Here is a 20,166-nt window from a genome sequence, read left to right on the forward strand (position 1 = left end):
ATGAGAAGAACGAAAGAGGGGCTGCTAAAGGAATGATATAGAGAACATGAATGAGTGAAGAAGTGAATCGTGAATAGCTCACTTGAGACAGCAACAAAGTGACAACTGGGACTATTCTGCTCCATTGAACGACAACATCAACAACTCTACCTTTCGTTTGAGATGAATGTTAACACTAGTGACTGGAAAAGAGAATGTTTAGTGTCCAAACAAACTCAACTTGCATCTTCACGAGCATTATGATCAGAGCATAATATAGTGTAGTGGAGGATGTAAAGTCATCAGTGAATCCACTCTGCAACATTCGTCTTTTATAACTGGAATAGCAGTATAATATAATGTACGGTATTAGGTTCATTAAGTATTGAGTTGTTGATTAAATTCTACTTTTCTTCAGAATTACAAGACACTGTAGTTTTCCAGCTCTAAAGTTTGTGTACTAGAAACCGAGCGGAGAATAAAATGCTCATCAACTCTGATAAATTTGAAGTACGAAGAGTGGATAACCTGTTTTGCTCAACCTCCTTTAGAACTTCAAACGATGGAAATCCTAGTGCTCTTTTAGGTAGAATTTTCTTTTGATATATTTAGCTTTTCGCTCTCTTTCCTCAGAATCTCACAATAGTTTTCTCCCTAACAGAGGAATCAAGGTACCTTGCTCAAATCTTGCCAATCAAATTCATAGATAAATAATCTCTTTGGAATCAATCTGGAGCTGCACTATGATTTTCCATACTTGATGTTCGGCTAGTGTTAAATTGAACTCTGTTCATGCAGTCCAATCCCATCCTTGTCTGAATCCCAAGCTGAGTCTGAGTTTCTCAATCAATACTAAACTTCAAGTTTAAGTTTTCAAACATAAAAAATACTTTTGATTGTCTACAAAAAGCACTCTATAATCTCTATGGATCTAATTTCTGTGAATGTGTTTCTATGTATGTATATATTCATTTAAAAGTGACTTTAGAAGGTAGTGGCAGCTGATAGACTTGGTAATTCATGATGTGATGCGAATTCACTGAAATGAAAGTAGGCTCAAACAACTTTACACCTTATCTTCCTACTGCATCTGTCTATATTGTTGATCCACATAATAATACCAGTAATAATATATAGAACAATCCAAATAGGAGTTGTTGAGGGGGATAGCAAGAAGCTGAGAGGAGGCGGCATCCCACAGGGCTGAAGCCCGAAGCAAACCCACGTCACTCCTCCGCGGCCTGCGTGTCCGTTACGGCCTCCGCGGCGCGGACGACGGCAGTTCAGCTCGCGACAAGAGGATGCACGCACGCGGTCAGTGGCGACTGCTGCGGTCAAAGTGCCTCGAGTTGACAGAGTTGGTGACGTCACACTGTCAAGCACGTGCTCTGTGTGCTCGACAACCTGTTCGTTTGTTTATGTCCTTCAAAAATCACATCGACTCCGTATCACGGACATGAATGGTATCCAGGAGAAGTGTTGTCATCGTTAGTGCATCGTTTGTTTATGTTATACTATAGTGATTTGTGGTGCTTTGTTATCATTAAGAAATTTATCATGAAATATATATATCACAAAAAAGTTCGGTTCTAGTGAAGTTCTCATGGATATATTGCGGTGATAGTATGAAAAGTATATCTTGCTTAATATCGTTATCATAATGAAGTTCGGTTTTAGTGGAAATCTCATGGATATATTGCAGTAATAGTATAATAAGTGTATCATGATTTATATCGTTATCATATAGAAGTTCAGTTTTAATGAAATTTTCATGGATATATTGCAGTGATAGTGAAATGTCTCTCGAGTAAAGCGAAATTTGCATGATTCTCAATTCGGGCATCACAGTTCAAGGTGATATCATTTGATGCTGCTCCAAATCCTCATAACCATATATGATGATGTTGATCACTGTTGCTCTCTAGTTCATTTATTATATGTTTAGGGCTGGAATAGTGTCATTAAGATGAGCGGAGACTTTGTCTGTCAGGCTTAGATTATTCAAGTGATAGTGGTAAGTGGTGTGAAGTGAGAAGTGGTTGAATCATCTAAGTGATTGTTGATTCAGAGGGGAAATATGACTGAGCAAATCGGGAGTCGCACTTGGAATCCTGGTGTGAGTATCAACTTCCAATTTCTCTTTTGTAGAAATTATATATTCTAGAATAATCATGCTTTGGAAATATTCATTTTTTGAATCTTCATAGAAATCCATGCTTGATATTCAAATTAATGAAGACTTCTTGTTCTTGCAATGTCTAGTACACCTCATATAGTAGCATAACTATGTTTTCCTCATAATAATAATGTTGTATGATACATCATAGAAATTGTGTATAAATTTTATCTAAATTTTCGATCTAGATATGAAATATGGAATCAGATCAATATAAATTTACAATGAGAAAATATTTTGAAATCTGTGGAGCTACTGCCTTGATTTCTTTAATTTTTAATTGCCTAATACAATGTACTACATGTACCAAAACAGTACAGGTTCACCGAAAATTAGTGGTTTAGCGTTCAATGAAACATGCCTGTCTTTGATTGATCAATAACAGCTACGAGAGATGAATAGGTCAATACAGATTGACACACATCATAAAGCTACGATAATTAGAGAGCTACGAAAGGGATGCTGGTAATAATATGGACCCATGGAGGTATTTTCACTACTATAATGAGCTTGCTCCGAAGTTTGACTGTATGATGGGAGAGAGAGTTATGTGTCCGAATGGAACGTCTCTATTCGAAGCCAGGCGCCGTTAATGCAATGTCTCTCCCGGCCACAAATTTGATTACTGATATTAATGAGTGGGGCTAATATCGTCAACCACACCCTTCGAAATTGTTCGTTGTTTGAAATGTGCCTGGAATCGTTTTTTAAATCACTATTATCTGTCAAATTACACATCTTGACTGATGTTGCTATTCGTCTTCAACGATTCTTAATGTCTTCATTATACCAAATGCTTCATTGGTCTGTGCTGGGATTAGTGGCGACTTCTCATGCCCTCTGAAGGTAATAATGGTTCTAAAATATTCGATTATCTCTCGAGCAGGTCTAGTGGAATATTCGTGGAGGTCTGGTTTGTCAGACGACTTACAAGGGCCCAAGTTGAACAGAACAATCCTTACTTTGGTGTCCTCACTTCTAAGACTAAAAATGTATAATTCAATTATAGTAAGAATTCTACGTTGTATGAGTATATACTGTTAGTTGATAACATACTTATTACTTATTTGCAAAGAATCAACGGGCTTTGTCGGTACAAAGCTATCGGAGAGCTTTCAAAAAGATCAAGCTCATAGAGGAAGAAGAAAACCAAAACTACAATTGGAAGTATGAATTGAAAGTATCTACAGAAGAGAAGACCATGAACTTTTCAAATATGATAAGAATTGAAGAGATAAGAGAAAAAACTGCTCAAATTATTGAGAGTCATGCAATGATACACTGAAAAAAAATACTGTACAGCATTCATGTTATCTAACGAATGTCATGAAAACATGACAAAACGTATTCTATGGTTGAATGATGAAAACTGATTTCATAATCCCGAAAAAATTATGAATCTCGCACATTTAGGAGGCCAGTGTAATCAGGTGTAAACAACTGGAGCGATTAATGAATGGATTGAATGATCTGAAATCTTCATGACTTCATGACTGATCCTCATTGCATCTTGATCTCATGGAATGTTGTAAAAGAGGTTCACATAAGAAGTAAGAGAAGAAGAGTGTAACATGCATGAAACAACATAATAAATAGAGATCATGATTAAAATAAAAAATAAACTCTGACATCTATTGGACGAAAAAACAGATTTATTTTGTAGTAAGCACATTTCAGTTATATCACGATATTCTATGAGTTACAGATAAGTATGAGTTGTTATGGAGAATTTACAATTCTTGGACGAAATGATAACCAGTCAGGTTGGAGCAAAGATTTTGTCCATCCACGTGAAGTTGATTCTTTTCGATGAAACCTATCAATCCTTCTTTGTCGAACTTCTCCCTATTTGAGTTACTGACTGATCGTTTCTCGAAACAACTCGTAAAATCACAATTCCAACAAAATATTATATACTCGGTCCACTTGGCTCTTGGTATCCATGTTGCATCGATAGATATGAGGGAAAGATTGCTTCAAGATCCCTAGAAATCTGATGTTACAATAATCATGTTCCGATGTATTTTATTGCTATTCAAGCTCTCAACATATTTTGCGCTAGGTTCTGCTCACTACTAACTACTTGGAAATAGCATAAATTATTTTGTAAAACATAGAATTAAGAGAACTGATAAATTTGATCACATGTGGCCTACACCGCTTTTGAATTGCACCACCTACACCGTACATTCAATTAGCCTCCACTTCACTGTGGTAATGCAGAGTACAATTATTGTTTGCCAATAGCAGCAGAGCGAAGGCCTTTGTTTACCCTGAGATATGAATTGTTACCTACTCTGTCTGCCCACCAGCAATTGATCTAATTGATAATAATTTCTTTGTGCCAGCTAAAATAATGCTACTCTCCATTTGCGGTAGCCTACCAGCTAAGGCTAACCAAACAATAATTGGGACATCAAAAACTGTGAAGCAACAATTAAAATCTAGTTGAATGTGCGCTCGCAAGACCTTCTGGATCATCCCACGTGGTATCGCCGTTTACGGAGAGATATAATAGATGACAAGATGGCCGATTCGTGATCTGAGCCCTTTCTCATCCTGTCTTTCTCTGTGTATTATTCTCTCTCATTTTTCGCAAACGCCCTCAAGTGTCGATTCATGTTGTAGTGAATGGATTCAATCCCTTCTACAAATTCTGGCTGGCCAATCAGAAACCAGGTTGACTTTCGTTTCTTTTCTAACGTATTCAAGCATTCATTACGAATTAAGTATATTCTTGCCTGTCAGCTCATGAAGATGTGGAAGTGGGTCGAGGTGTTGTCACGCTGTCTAATATATGTTACTGGCTTCTGTGACACCTTGAGTTTCGATTCTGTGTAACCAATTTTGAAAACATCATTTTTTGGGAATTTACAATTATTTGTCTTGAAAATATTATCGCATCTCTAACAACATGATTTTTCCAATAATTCTCTACCATATATATTTGCACATGTTTTGTCCTGTTGTTCCATTCATCATTCTACTATACATGAATTAATTCTCAAGATGCGAACAGAACAATTAAATCGCGGTGAAGATCGATGCCACTGAACGGCTATGCAATGATTAAAACATTTTGTTGCCATTGATATAGATATAATAGATATAGAAGAACACTAGCGAGGTGAACCCCATTCATCTCTTCCACCTACTAGTCTATGCGTCCCTGTCTTCTTTCCAACCACATTTTTCATCAATTGAAACTTGAAAATTCTATCTCTAGTAGGTTGGAACACTTGGAAAGTGTCCTATTAAGAATCATCTCTATTGAAATAATATTGTGCAATTGTGATTGGAAAAGTATATATTTTTGTGAAATCTCGTGATTTTATCGTGATATTTACGATCATCAAAAAATCACAGTAAAAACTTTCAGCACGAGAAACTGCTCATTGATAGTTTGAAATGAACAATTGTGTAATCATATTACAGCGATTTGCTGTTGAAGTGTTTCAATTCAAATGAATGTCCTCTCAATGAATCACATAATTCCAGTTCATAACTCCCCTTAACAACCGAATTATAATTTCTGTGATTGCCAGTGAATTGCAACCAGAGGAGTTTATTGACAAAACATATGCATAATTATCATATTATACATACAAAAGTTGCTAATACTAAACTTATTCCTAATATTATGATACTCCACTATAATAATATGTGTCGGAGGAATACATAACAACTCGATAGAAATCCCTATAGTCATTGAAATAAATATTTAACACTGTATTCAGGGATGTAAAATTATGTTATGGAAATGAAAATTATTGAACCAAATATACACCTTACGTAATAAATTACTATTAATAACGATTACCAATATAAGTAGGCTGAATATGAGATGAAAACCTATTCTTATCATTCATCCAATAAACAATCAAATTTGCTGAACAGATTCATGAGCTTGCTATGGAGGGAAACTCTTGGCGAGAAAAATATTATAACATATTTCGCTGATTGCTTATGCATCATTGTTGTTGATGTTGTGTAATCCCTGTTATTTAATCACAACAGACCCATATTCGTAGGCAATGGACTGGCGATCATCGTTGAATTGGTATGAATAAGGGTAGAAATTATCCTCTTTCCAGAAGAATCAATTAATATGCTCCAATAACCATGTTATCCAACAGTGGATTTAAGCAGCATTATTATCAGAGTTACAGATTCCAGTTCCATCACCAGACTCGCAGACTGGTCTGTCTACCTATTATCAGATATTCATTCAATTTGCGATACTATTATAACCCTTTCATATTGGGCTCTATACAATGCATCAAAAGTGGAACATAAAGGAGTGGCGCTGCCAATTATAAATTATAGGATATTCTTGTAACTCATTTTAAATTATTTTTGAATTATTGCCAATAATAAATAATTGCGATTTATCGCAATGATGGACCACAATGAAATTACTAAAATCTACAAGTTTGCTTCAGTAGAGTAAATGCAAATTTTGCCACCATCGCTCTCATTCGAAGTTGCTGTTTCACGAAGTACATGCATTATAATTATTGTGTGTTGAAGCTCTTGTATTCTGGAATTGGAATGATAAATAAACCTGTAGCATTGAAGTGTAGCTTGTAGTCAGCAATGAACCGCTGCAAACATGCAAACAAATTCGATCCACTAATGAACGAGCAGCTTTTCCCATGTTCAAGGTCTGGAAACGTTGTGAATTAGGCTATAATGCATTTTTACGAAACTGTGCGTACTGCTGAGGGAGGACGTAGTAACATGAGCTTATTCAATACCAAACTTGGTGCATTGCCTTTTACAGTAGCCTATCACTGTTCTGCTGTAAAGCAGAGCATTACTTATAATGAGCCGTTTAATGTTCAGCCAATGGACAGGCTCGATGTACGATAGCCTGCTTTACTCACGTTGATGCTTTATTCCTACAACCTTCTCCATTTAAGTAGCTGCACAGTATTATCTGACTCTCCTTTAGTATTCTGAGCTTCATTCTCTCAATAACCTATGCTGATTTCTCTCTTTTTCCAATTTATCTTCAATCGAAACCCTTGTGTGCATCAATTCACTTTCTCCCAGTTATTCTTATTAGCTTACCAGAGAAAATCTTGAATCTTGCATTGAAATAAACGAATAAATGAGATGCAGGTCAGAGAACTCGAAAGACGGGTGCGGCAGTTTGAGGAGCAGACTGCAGTGTTTTTCGTGGGTTCTTAGTTCACAAAACATGAATGCGTTGAGGATCTTCGAAAGGAAAATTCTGAGAAGGATACATGGTCCAATATATGAAGAAGGAGAATGGAGAATGAGGAACAATGCAGAAGTCAATACCATTTTGCAAGGGAAAGATATAGTAAGGCATATAAAGACTAGAAGGATTAGTTGGCTGAGTCATGTACTACGAATGGACCAAAACAGAACACAGAAACAGATGCTTGTTGGACGAATGTAAGGAACCAGGATAAGAGGTCGCCACAAAACCCGCTGGCTTCAAGATGTGGAGAAAGATCTGACGTTTTTTTCTTATTGCCCATAAAAACAAAATACAAAATAAAAAATTACAAAAGAAATATTCTAGATTATAATATTATGCTATTTTACAAATGAATTAAAATTACATGGCACCACCCAGCAAGGGCAAAACCCTGACCGCTGAGTGAGAGTATCAGCTGTTTAGACAATATAAAAATTTATTTACTAATAATCAAAGCTACAAAAAATCGAAGTTCAACAATAAATTACTAGTAATTGTAATATCTGACTGATGTCGAAGAAAGATTTTTGTATCACCCACTTACTTATCTGTTCCATCCTCTGTCTACCCCTACTAGAAAGAGATTCCGACAATGCATTTAGCATGATATTTATTATTTTTGAGCTAAGATACCCCAATTGTCTTCGCACTATTGTCAAATCTGAATAGTTAATATTATAAATGTTATGAGATGTAACTCTCAGGTTATACATAGAAACGTTATTATTCACTGTAAATTCATCCTTCCTCATACATGCATAGTAGAGAAGTTTCTTTATATAAATTTGACGTACTGTCATCACTTTAAATTCGGCAAATGTTTCACTACTAGAAAAAGCCCTTGGCTTATTAAGAATTGCTTTTATTAACATTTTTTGAAATGTAAAAATGTTATTCATGAAAACATCATACGCTCCTCCCCATACCACTAACCCATATTGCAGCACCGAATAAAAAAAAATAAAAATAAATAAATACCGATTGAACATAGGCAAAGTAAAGGACCCTAAGTAATGTAATGTCTAATATTTTAAGGACTTTATAAAAGATAAAGGAAATAAATTTTAAGCGTTTACAAATATATTCTATATGAGGCTCCCACTTAAGGTTACAATCAACCATGATGCCCAGATACTTTATAGATTTTTCATTTTTTAGTTGAGGGCATGCACAATCCTTCCATTTCTCAAAATCACAATTTATATGTATTTTCAAATTCATAGCATCATTTGGTTGACCAACTATTGTAGGAGAAAATGTAATATATTTAGTTTTTGATGTATTTATACTCAATGTATTAATAACAAGCCATTGTTCTTTCCTTTTGAACTATTCTATAATTCATTCTAATCTCAAAAATTATAATACAGTGGATTTAAATATCAGTTTTATTCCTTCTAAATTCTTCATTCATCGTTAATTAGAATGAAAGGCTGTAATAAAATTGAGTGTGATCCTTTTTCCAAGATTTCAATGTCTAATATAATTGCGCTTTGGGCTCTCAAATATGAGTGATCTGTTTTGGAACTATTTCAATCCAGCGTATTCCACCTGAAACGTAAAAAAAAACAAAAACAAACACAAACTATCTAAGTCTAGAGAAATTCAAGGAGTATATGTATAGAATGATACTATACTAGTGCTTTATCTGATTTTTCATTTGCCCTCTATTCATTTATACTGTATATGAATTGTGTGTGTGTGTGTGTGTGTGTGTGTGTGTGTGTGTGTGTGTGTGTGTGTGTGTGTGTGTGTGTGTGTGTGTGTGTGTGTGTGTGTGTGTGTATCATGGAAATGTAGTCTTTAAATTCATCGGTTGTTGGTATGAATTTGGGTGCATAAGAGAAGTCCAGAACCAATTTCTTCATGCAAGATTTCCTTGTGCTAGATACAAGATAGCCCAAAAACCTCGTATTTTCGGCTCATTTTCCAGTTTTCAGCTATTTCTGCCAAACCTCTCCCAGATTATATAATTCTGAAAAAAATGAGATCACTCGGAACTCTCTATCTCCAATGAGTACTTTGTTATAATTTTTCAAAAATGGGTAAAATTTGAAGAATAAATCAATTTTGATGAATTTTAGTTTTTAATCAACAATATCTTCCGATTGTTACAATTTGGATGTATATTTCAAAATCCCTCTAGGCGTATTTTTGTGCTATACAATCTGATATCAGGTAGAGCGAGCGATCTATCTCATATTCCAGGTACACCTGACAACAATGCTCCTTGTATTGTGGAAAACACCTAATTTTCAGCTTCAAGCATCATCACCAACTACATTGTCCTCACATTGATATTTCGCACAACGACATAAGTTCTTGAGATTATGTTCTATGAGAATCACCCGTAAGATACACTCCATTTCAGTATTTCCCAGTGGAGAGGCGCGCTTAAGGACACCTCAAGGATCAAAATTTCAAACACTTATAATTTACTTTTGACACAATGCTCAGATTTCATCGTACTTCATTCTTCTCGGCTCGCCAAGGCGGTTCAAAATCATGCATCAACAGTCAAATTCGGTCAAAAATAGAAAATTATTGTTGAGTGTAGGTACTTATTCATATTCAATACATAAGAAATGGCCAATTTCTATATTCAAAGCTATGTATCTCGGTAACCCCTTATTATAAAAATTATTACATGATCTTGAAATTTACAATAGAATTTTTTATTTCATCTGCTATAAACAGTTCATGTAAAAATATGTTCGTAAAGTGAGATTTGATTGTTGAAAAAAATCCGGAAATTGTAGATATTTTTCTCATATTAACGGTTTTGGCAGTTCTATGATAGCGAGAAGTGATTCAAGATGGATTTTAGGCAACTGAGCTCGTAGAGGATGAATTTATCTACAATTTGTAATCAATCGTAAGTTTCTATGATGTATCAGACTCGTTTTAGAAACTCTTGATCAACAGTAAAATTACGAAAAAAATGTAAAAACTGAAATCGCCATTATTAAAATTTTAACTTCCAAATTGTTTTGGAATCGAAAGTATTATTTATTGGATTGGGTAGAGGGGGACAATTTCCACATTCTCACAAGATTTGGAAATTTTATCAGAAGTATTTCACAAGACATGCAACTTTGAATATAGGAATTGGTCATTTCCTGTGTATTGGAATATGGGCTTAAGTACACTCAACAATAAATTTCCCATTTTTCGACCGAATTTGACTTATGATACATGATTTTGAACCGCCGTGACGAACCGAGAAGGATAAAGTGTAGTACGATGAAATCTGAGCATTGTGTCAAAAGTAAATTATAAGTGTTTGAAATTTTGATCCTTGAGTTGTCTTTAAGCGCGCCTCTCCACTAGGAAATACTGAAATGAAGTGTATCTTACGGGTGATTCTCATAGAACATCAAGAACTTATGTCGTTGTGCGAAATATCAATGTGAGGACAATGTAGTTGGTGATGATGCTTGAAGCTGGAAATTAGGTGTTTTTCACAATACAAGGAGCATTGTCGTCAGGTGTACCTGGAATATGAAGATAGATATATGAGATAGATCGCTATACCTGATCTCAGATTGTAGAGCACAAAAAGAGCTTCTAAAGTGACTACAATTTTATCTGGAGCTATTGTTCCAATATTTCAACAGTTACTAACTGGAATCACAGCAATTTTGGACTTGTGGTATTCAAGTAACAGTCTTTCGAATAATTGAAGTCAGGTTGTGACTAGCTAGAAAGATACATCAACTCTAGTTCACAAGATTTGTCATCTTCATGGTTTAGTCTGAAACCTCTCGGGATATCCTTGAGGATTCGGTCTTGAAATTTAACCCTCAGCTAATTTTAGTAATCATTGATGCTCATATCGTATTCATTCAATACCTGATAGATTTTTTAGGAAATTAAAATGGATTAAGTTTTTTTATATGGATATCTTCACTCCTTACAATACGAGGACCTCTTTTTCAGAGCTAGATTAATTAGTGTTAAACACATGTTGGGGAAATAATTGTAGTAAGAAAAAACTCTTTCTTCCTATGAAACGAAGAATCCGACCTCTTATTCAATTCTAAATAACTAACTATCTAACCTTGACACGGGCCACAGAAGTAATGTAAATCTTCAAGAGTATCCAACAGTCTCACATAAAAATACAGAGAGCCTGATTGAAAAATAAAAATAGCAATCTGCAGGAAATCAAAACTTATGCGAGATCTTCCACAAGAGTGATCTATATTCACAAAAAAAACTAAACAGAATACTACACTAAATATGATAGAGATAATGATTGTAATTCTGTTACTATTGCTTATTGCTCTCAAGATAATCCTCTTCAAACAAAAAAATAAAAAAAAAACTTGTATCAAATTAAAAACTTAGAATTGTGTTTACTTTTTAGTTGGGAAAACATCGGATGACCGATGTCTAGGTAAAACCATCGATAAGTGAAAAACATCGAACAGTAAACATCGATGTTTGATGTTGTAACATCGATTTTTTTAAACATCGATGTATCGATACCCATCCCTACTCAAAATTCATGTTGTTTAGAAAACGTTGCTTACAGCTTTCGTCCATAAAGAAGCGGAGAAAGAAACGGCGGACTGGAGTCTGTGGTCCATCTATAAAGAAAGAATCCAGTGGCACGCGCTGCGCTGAGCAAGGGGATCATTGCTGGGCGGGGCACGGCCCTAATTGAAAGGGGCATCTCGGGACCCTCATTGTGTCCAGGCGCGACGTTTCACAGCGACAGGCGGCGAATAAATTCAAATCAAAACCAGTTGTGGCAAACGAACCGGGACAGCCGGCTCCTCTCAAACTCTCTCCCTCTTTTTTCCTTATGCTCTCCATCCCTTTCTGAACGCTACTGGTGGACCACAACACACTGAGAAATAAATCGTCACCGACACTAACCTAAATGACTGCTGGACCCTATTTGTGCGACAGGTCCGACATTTGATAACCTTTGTACGCCTTACCATCTCCACAACCTTTTATATACACTTCCCTAGTATCACAATCTTATATTTATTCATAGAACCAACCACTCCAACTGAACCTGACTTCAAACTCACCGGGAATCACGGTTGTTAATCTTTCCACTTTTGTTCATGGCGAACTGCTGTTAATGTCTATGAGCACCGCTAAATAAAAGCTTCTCCATTAAATATGAATTCCTGGATGGAACAGCATTAATAAAAGCTGCTTTACCACCATGAATACCTGAATAAGCCACATATTACGTTCTAATGTAATAGAGGAAGCTGAACAGCACCTCATTCTTCCAAGATGATATTATTTTTGTAATTTATGTGTGCGGCGGCACCGGCACCATGTTGGGAGTTGGGAAGCTGTTTATTGGTTTATTGCTGTTGTGACATTTATGCAACTAGTAACGCGCTTTCAGCTTCACCAGATTCGGATAGTACGTTGCAGAAGATAGTAAGTGGGGGAATAGGATAGCAAGAGTAGAAGAATGCAACCAAGGAAAAGAATGAGAAATGAATGATTGCAATTGAGAGCAATTATAATATAATACTTCCGAGATTTCTCTATTCTTACTTATCTGTCCGTAAACAGATTACTATAACGTAGTAAACTTTTCAATTCTAGTCATCGAGTTGAATCCACAGTAATTCAACTCTCCTTGAAACTAATCCGTATGGAAAAGTCGTAATTTTGCATACTTGATAGATCCAGTATTTACAGCATGATCTTCGCTTTACCAAGCGCATGACTCTTATACGAGAATTAAACTTGTCTCATATCTATGAATCTCGTATGCAAAGTTCAGTTTTTGTTTCTTCACTGCCGGCAATATTTGGAAAGTATATAAATAAAGTATATGAAGTAGGCCTTTCAAGTAACAGCCTCTTTAACATTCCTCTGAATCTTCGTAAGTCCGCCATGTCTCTAATATCCTGAGGTAATCTATTATATATTTTTGGGCCCATATATTGCGGAGATTTTTCAAACATGGCGGTTCTATGAGCAGCCACTGATACCTATGTACAGGCTGAGTGCCTTGTATTGTAACTGTGGATTTCATTATTGCGGGTGAAGTTTGGTAGGTTTTTGTGAACGTATGAACAGATCTCCAAGATATACAGTGACGGCAGTGTAAGTATCCTGCTACTCAGGAATAGTTCTCGACAGGGATATTGGGGGGCTTACCAAAATAACTCTTAATGCTTTTTCTGAGATCTAAATACTTGGATGAAGAATTTTGATCTTCCCCAAAGGGTTATGCCATACTGAGGAAAGGAAAAAGATAACCGTAATATACAACCATTAGGACTTTGAAGCTCAATGTGTTTTTGAGCACTCGCAGAGAGAAAATAGCCGAGTTAACCCTGGAGCATATTTTTTGAGTATGTACTGACCAGTCCAATCTACTATCTAGTGTTACTCCTAGAAGATCAACAGCAACGCTCTGCTGGGGTACACTCAAATCGGCCAACTCATTAAAGTTTCTGGATGCAAAATGGGGGGGTTGGAAGGTAATGAACTTGGTCTTACTTGAGTTCATAGACAGACCATTTGCAGCAAACCATTTCTTGATATTCAGTAGCTCTTCCTGTGTTTGGGTGACTACAGCTCTCAAACTTGAATTAGTGATAATAGATTATGTGTCATCGGCATACTGAATAAGTGGCTTAGTAGAGCAAGATGACAGATCATTTACATATATAATAAATAATGTGGGACCAAGAATGGAGCCCTGTGGTACACCAGCATTGATTACAGCCATTTTGATTGATAATTTTTATTGTCATGGTTTATTAGGGTGGCCTGCATCCTCTCTTTCAAAAACGAATTGAACCACCACAGCTCCCTTCCCCGAATGCCATATTTTCTCAACTTTTCAACAAGAATATCATGATTTACACAATCGAATGCTTTTGACAGATCGCATAGCACTCCACATACCTGCTGGGAGGCGTCTAAACTTGCCGACACAGTATTGAAAATTTTATTAGAGCTGCTTCTGTATCAAGTCCCCTTAAGAAGCCAAATTGTGTTTTTGAGACTATATTATTCACTCTCATAAAATGAAGAATTTGTTCATTAGCTGCCTTCTCAAAAAGTTTGGAATAGGCTGTGAGGATGGCAATGGGTCTGTAATTGTTCAAGTCCTCTTTGTCATCTTTCTTGAAAATAGGTCTTAGCAGTGCATACTTCATTTTATGAGGGAACTCGCCAACAGTAAAAGACTGGTTGAGGATCCTGGACAAGGGTTCAGACAATATATCAGCAACCATCCTGAAAACTTTCACTGGAATTTCATCCCATCCAGCTGAATTTTTATTTTCAAGCGATTTAATGAGCACCTCCACTTGCTTGGGACTAAGAAGTTTAAATCTCATCCTAGAGCTGCAGTTACCTACCACGTTCTTGTTGAAGCAAGCAGATTGTGAGTACTTCTAACACGGTTTGGAACATCGATGAAAAAACTGTTAAAATCCTCTGCTACTGAACTAGGATTGATTCTTGCTCTGGATGGGATTATACTTGCTTTATTCTTGTGCTTACCTAGCTCAAATTTCACTATGTCCCATGCGGCCTTTACTTTGTTGTTGGCTATCTCTAAGTACTTTTCATGATATTTCCTTTTGGCAAGTTTAATGACACTTTTGAATATTCTATTATACGATCTGTAATAATTTTTAAAGTTTTGATCCTGTGTTTCCATGTACAGTTTATGTAATTCTCTTTTTCAGAGCTAGATTAATTAGTGTTAAACACATGTTGGGGAAATAATTGTAGTAAGAAAAAACTCTTTCTTCCTATGAAACGAAGAATCCGACCTCTTATTCAATTCTAAATAACTAACTATCTAACCTTGACACGGGCCACAGAAGTAATGTAAATCTTCAAGAGTATCCAACAGTCTCACATAAAAATACAGAGAGCCTGATTGAAAAATAAAAATAGCAATCTGCAGGAAATCAAAACTTATGCGAGATCTTCCACAAGAGTGATCTATATTCACAAAAAAAACTAAACAGAATACTACACTAAATATGATAGAGATAATGATTGTAATTCTGTTACTATTGCTTATTGCTCTCAAGATAATCCTCTTCAAACAAAAAAATAAAAAAAAAACTTGTATCAAATTAAAAACTTAGAATTGTGTTTACTTTTTAGTTGGGAAAACATCGGATGACCGATGTCTAGGTAAAACCATCGATAAGTGAAAAACATCGAACAGTAAACATCGATGTTTGATGTTGTAACATCGATTTTTTTAAACATCGATGTATCGATACCCATCCCTACTCAAAATTCATGTTGTTTAGAAAACGTTGCTTACAGCTTTCGTCCATAAAGAAGCGGAGAAAGAAACGGCGGACTGGAGTCTGTGGTCCATCTATAAAGAAAGAATCCAGTGGCACGCGCTGCGCTGAGCAAGGGGATCATTGCTGGGCGGGGCACGGCCCTAATTGAAAGGGGCATCTCGGGACCCTCATTGTGTCCAGGCGCGACGTTTCACAGCGACAGGCGGCGAATAAATTCAAATCAAAACCAGTTGTGGCAAACGAACCGGGACAGCCGGCTCCTCTCAAACTCTCTCCCTCTTTTTTCCTTATGCTCTCCATCCCTTTCTGAACGCTACTGGTGGACCACAACACACTGAGAAAATAAATCGTCACCGACACTAACCTAAATGACTGCTGGACCCTATTTGTGCGACAGGTCCGACATTTGATAACCTTTGTACGCCTTACCATCTCCACAACCTTTTATATACACTTCCCTAGTATCACAATCTTATATTTATTCATAGAACCAACCACTCCAACTGAACCTGACTTCAAACTCACCGGGAATCACGGTTGTTAATCTTTCCACTTTTGTTCATGGCGAACTGCTGTTAATGTCTATGAGCACCGCTAAATAAAAGCTTCTCCATTAAATATGAATTCCTGGATGGAACAGCATTAATAAAAGCTGCTTTACCACCATGAATACCTGAATAAGCCACATATTACGTTCTAATGTTAATAGAGGAAGCTGAACAGCACCTCATTCTTCCAAGATGATATTATTTTTGTAATTTATGTGTGCGGCGGCACCGGCACCATGTTGGGAGTTGGGAAGCTGTTTATTGGTTTATTGCTGTTGTGACATTTATGCAACTAGTGACGCGCTTTCAGCTTCACCAGATTCGGATAGTACGTTGCAGAAGATAGTAAGTGGGGGAATAGGATAGCAAGAGTAGAAGAATGCAACCAAGGAAAAGAATGAGAAATGAATGATTGCAATTGAGAGCAATTATAATATAATACTTCCGAGATTTCTCTATTCTTACTTATCTGTCCGTAAACAGATTACTATAACGTAGTAAACTTTTCAATTCTAATCATCGAGTTGAATCCACAGTAATTCAACTCTTCTTGAAACTAATCCGTATGAAAAAGTCGTAATTTTGCATACTTGATAGATCCAGTATTTTTAGCATGATCTTCGCTTTACCAAGCGCATGACTCTTATACGAGAATTAAACTTGTCTCATATCTATGAATCTCATATGCAAAATTCAGTTTTTGTTACTTCACTGCCTGCAATTGGAAAGTATATAAATGTAACAAAGTGGAATAAGATGCACTGCTAGTCAGCTCTCAACTGTCAGACTTCTGAATCGTTCCCTCAGGAGACTTACACAATTCCAATAACATTTAATCAAAGTGAAACAAATGCTATTGAGCAATATTCAAACAACACTTGAACATTTTTCTGCACAAATATCATTTATGAGCTCAAGTGAGCATCATCCTCAGGAAAAAACAAAAATGGGCTCGAATGTTCACGTAATCATGCTTTTTTTAGCTGTTCACGTAACGCTAGTCTATTGGATACTAGAACATGAAAATAAATTACATTCTCTAGTTTTGCGGATGCATTTCGATCAGTTTTGAATTTGAGACTACACTTTCAGGTTTGTTTTCTCGATTCTCCATTCTCCCAATCAATTTGATAAAGTTGGAGATTTTATTAGTTTAAAATATGAAATTTTGGCAAAACATTGTGATATCAAAAATGAAAATTTGATTCTTGAGTATTCTAGCCTTAGAAACTGATTATCATTTGTTCAATTAAATTCATTTATTTGTCATAGTAAACATACCAGATTGTCATACATAACAAACAATATAAATACAAACCATACTGGATATTAATATGCTACATAGGCTTGCTCGAAATCGAGTACCAAACTCTACCTTCTACACAAGATAATTCTACAAAAGTACTAATCACTTCGAACATTCTTGAAGAATGTTTAGCTTCCTTAGCCCTTTCTCTCTATCAAATATCTAGATTAATCAACCTTCGAACAGGCTTTGATGACTTTAGAGGCATCTCGCTAGCAACCAGTCTTTCAACTCAGTTCTGAATAATTCAAGTGACATCGGACTTTTTTCAGTCTATTTAGGATGAAGCTTACAAAAGTAGTATGTTCTATGCTGTTCAGGTCGAATTACATTTTAGTGCTTTGTGTTTTGCTGGTGGATGTCAGCCGCTGAATCAACCCATTCTCCTCCAATTTATAGGAATGAACAGTCACATGATAAGCGTCAAAACCTGGTTGGTACTGTGAGTAGTCTTTAGGCCTACCGTACAAGACAAGCGTAGAAGCATTTTTGTTGGAAGTTGAGTGATTGAGCATTTGGATTCAACAAGTTAAATTCATTTGGATAATTTTTGAACTCATTGGGCCCCCAATCTGTTGCAAGAATCTCTGCGGTTTCTTCTTATTACGATCAATAACGGTTCATTTAACAAATGATCAATTATTATCAATTTCACATACAGTCAAATTATCATTACTTCATGGAGCTGAAGAACAATCTGTGTTCTCCAAGATACATCAAGTTTATGATATAATACCATGTCAGAGAGCGTTTCAGAATGTAGAGACAAAAGCTGGTGAAAAAAGTGGCGTCCAATGAATTGATGAGGACATCCATTGGATGGTGCGGCTTGACTTCGTGACAAGAAAGCGGAATCCGGTGCTCAGAAGCTGGCGGCATGCCTTTCAACACCATCAACTATATCTATATTTCCTAATATACAGATATAGAACGAAACAAGACATAGCTCACGGAAACGGCGATTGTGTAGACACTCAAGTAGCCGCTAATTGCCTTATAAACTGATGCAACTTCTGGACTTGAAACAAGAGCCATGAAGAAGTGATGGCTCAATTTATTTTATTGGTCAGCTTGGAAAATCGATTATTCTCACCTTAATCATTCACTTCAGTTCTCAGATTATGATTATCGTTGCGATCAATCAGAGGAACTTTACTGTATCAAGAAGTGATATGATTATTTATTAACATGAATATTGGGGAAGGAAGAAGCCATTTTAGCTTGCAATTAAATTTTCATACTATTCTGTACGATGTTTGATGTCGACGAGTTTTAGCCCTAAAGAGAAACACTGGGGTGTTTCACACCCCAGGAATTTTTTTTCAAATGACTTTTATCAAAGATTTCACTTATATTACAAAGATTCACTTGTATTGTCACTACGAATGTGTTATGGGATGATGGATCAGATTGGAATAAATGCTATGATTCCCTACAACTTGAGATTCAAAACAATAAAATGAAGAGACGTGAGTTTTTGATGAAGTTGTCATTGGCAATGATCAAGACATTCGTTCAAACCGTATTAGGAGCTCCAACACTTAGGCGGAACATACGTACTTCTAAAATTAGTATAAAAAATATTGATAAGCAGTGCTTTACTCTTGATTTCTGTATGCACTTGGAACAAAAATGATTAAGAAATAATGAAGTATGGTCTAAGTACTTGTTTTTTTCATATTTTTCAAAGAAAAATGCAAAATTAAATTGGGGTGTTCAACACCCCAGTGTGTCTACTGTGTTAGCATAAAGTAAGTGTGTCTCTGTAGGGTTAAATCAAATGACAGTTGTATCAGCAGGATGGACTGACGTGAACCTATTACTACTACTTGTTTCAATTAGGGTCTCAATCAGACCATTTTTCCGTTAATCAGATTGTTGTTAAACAATAGAAGCTTCCTGACAAATGTATGTTTCCTCTTGCGATAACTTCAAATACATCAAACTTTTAAATATCAGCTTTATTGTAGCTTCGAACTTATATAAATACTAATTTTAGTTCCATATAGGTTGGAGCCATAATAATATGTGAGTACACCAAAAGCTATACATAATTATTCATCATGAACAGACGCTTTTCATTCAAATTATGCTAAATGGAATCACCTTTCTTTTTTTCTGTAATGCTTCCTGGGCGGGGTGCATGTATTTCTGTTTTGTTTCAATGTAAATCCGTCTTTCAATGTACGGGGCATGAGATTATCAATATTATACGGGTCCAATATGAGGATCAGATATGCACATTAACTGATTATTATTCATTATACTTCACTAAATAGGTTTCCATTGTCTTTGAAAGTATTTTCAAGCATTAAAGTGATGGAACAACGCGGTCAAGTATTGTTGAATGAATAAGCACTCACTGTTATTGTTAATTGTTCAAAGTCCCTTCAATAGTCAGAGTAGAGAATGCATAATATAGATCGGATGAATTTCTAAAAATATACTTATCAAAAACCCATTTTGAAATTCTTAATCTTGAGTTCTCTTATTTCTAAATTTGATTATAATCCTGTAAGTTTGAAGTAGTATGGTTTGATTTGTGTATTACATTACATGATTATGCAAATTTTTATAGATCTTTCAACTTTGTACATTACATCAGTATTATTGTATTTTGCACTTGATAAACTTGAGTTTTTCTATAACATAGG

The 20,166-nt window shown here is 35.8% G+C and overlaps 1 protein-coding gene across 1 annotated transcript in view; it reads left to right on the forward strand.

The window, feature by feature from the left end:
• Window positions 1-1,299: 1,299 nt before the first annotated feature.
• Window positions 1,300-20,166, forward strand: part of LOC111064045 (early growth response protein 1-like) — a 70,715-nt gene continuing 51,848 nt past the window's right edge. Inside the window, exon 1 of the mRNA XM_039427158.1 lies at window positions 1,300-2,095. The gene's annotated coding sequence lies outside the window, so the exon portion shown is untranslated. The remainder of the gene's footprint in view (window positions 2,096-20,166) is intronic.

The sequence above is a fragment of the Nilaparvata lugens genome, chromosome 4 (assembly GCF_014356525.2).
Source record: "Nilaparvata lugens isolate BPH chromosome 4, ASM1435652v1, whole genome shotgun sequence".
Classification (NCBI taxonomy): domain Eukaryota; kingdom Metazoa; phylum Arthropoda; class Insecta; order Hemiptera; family Delphacidae; genus Nilaparvata; species Nilaparvata lugens.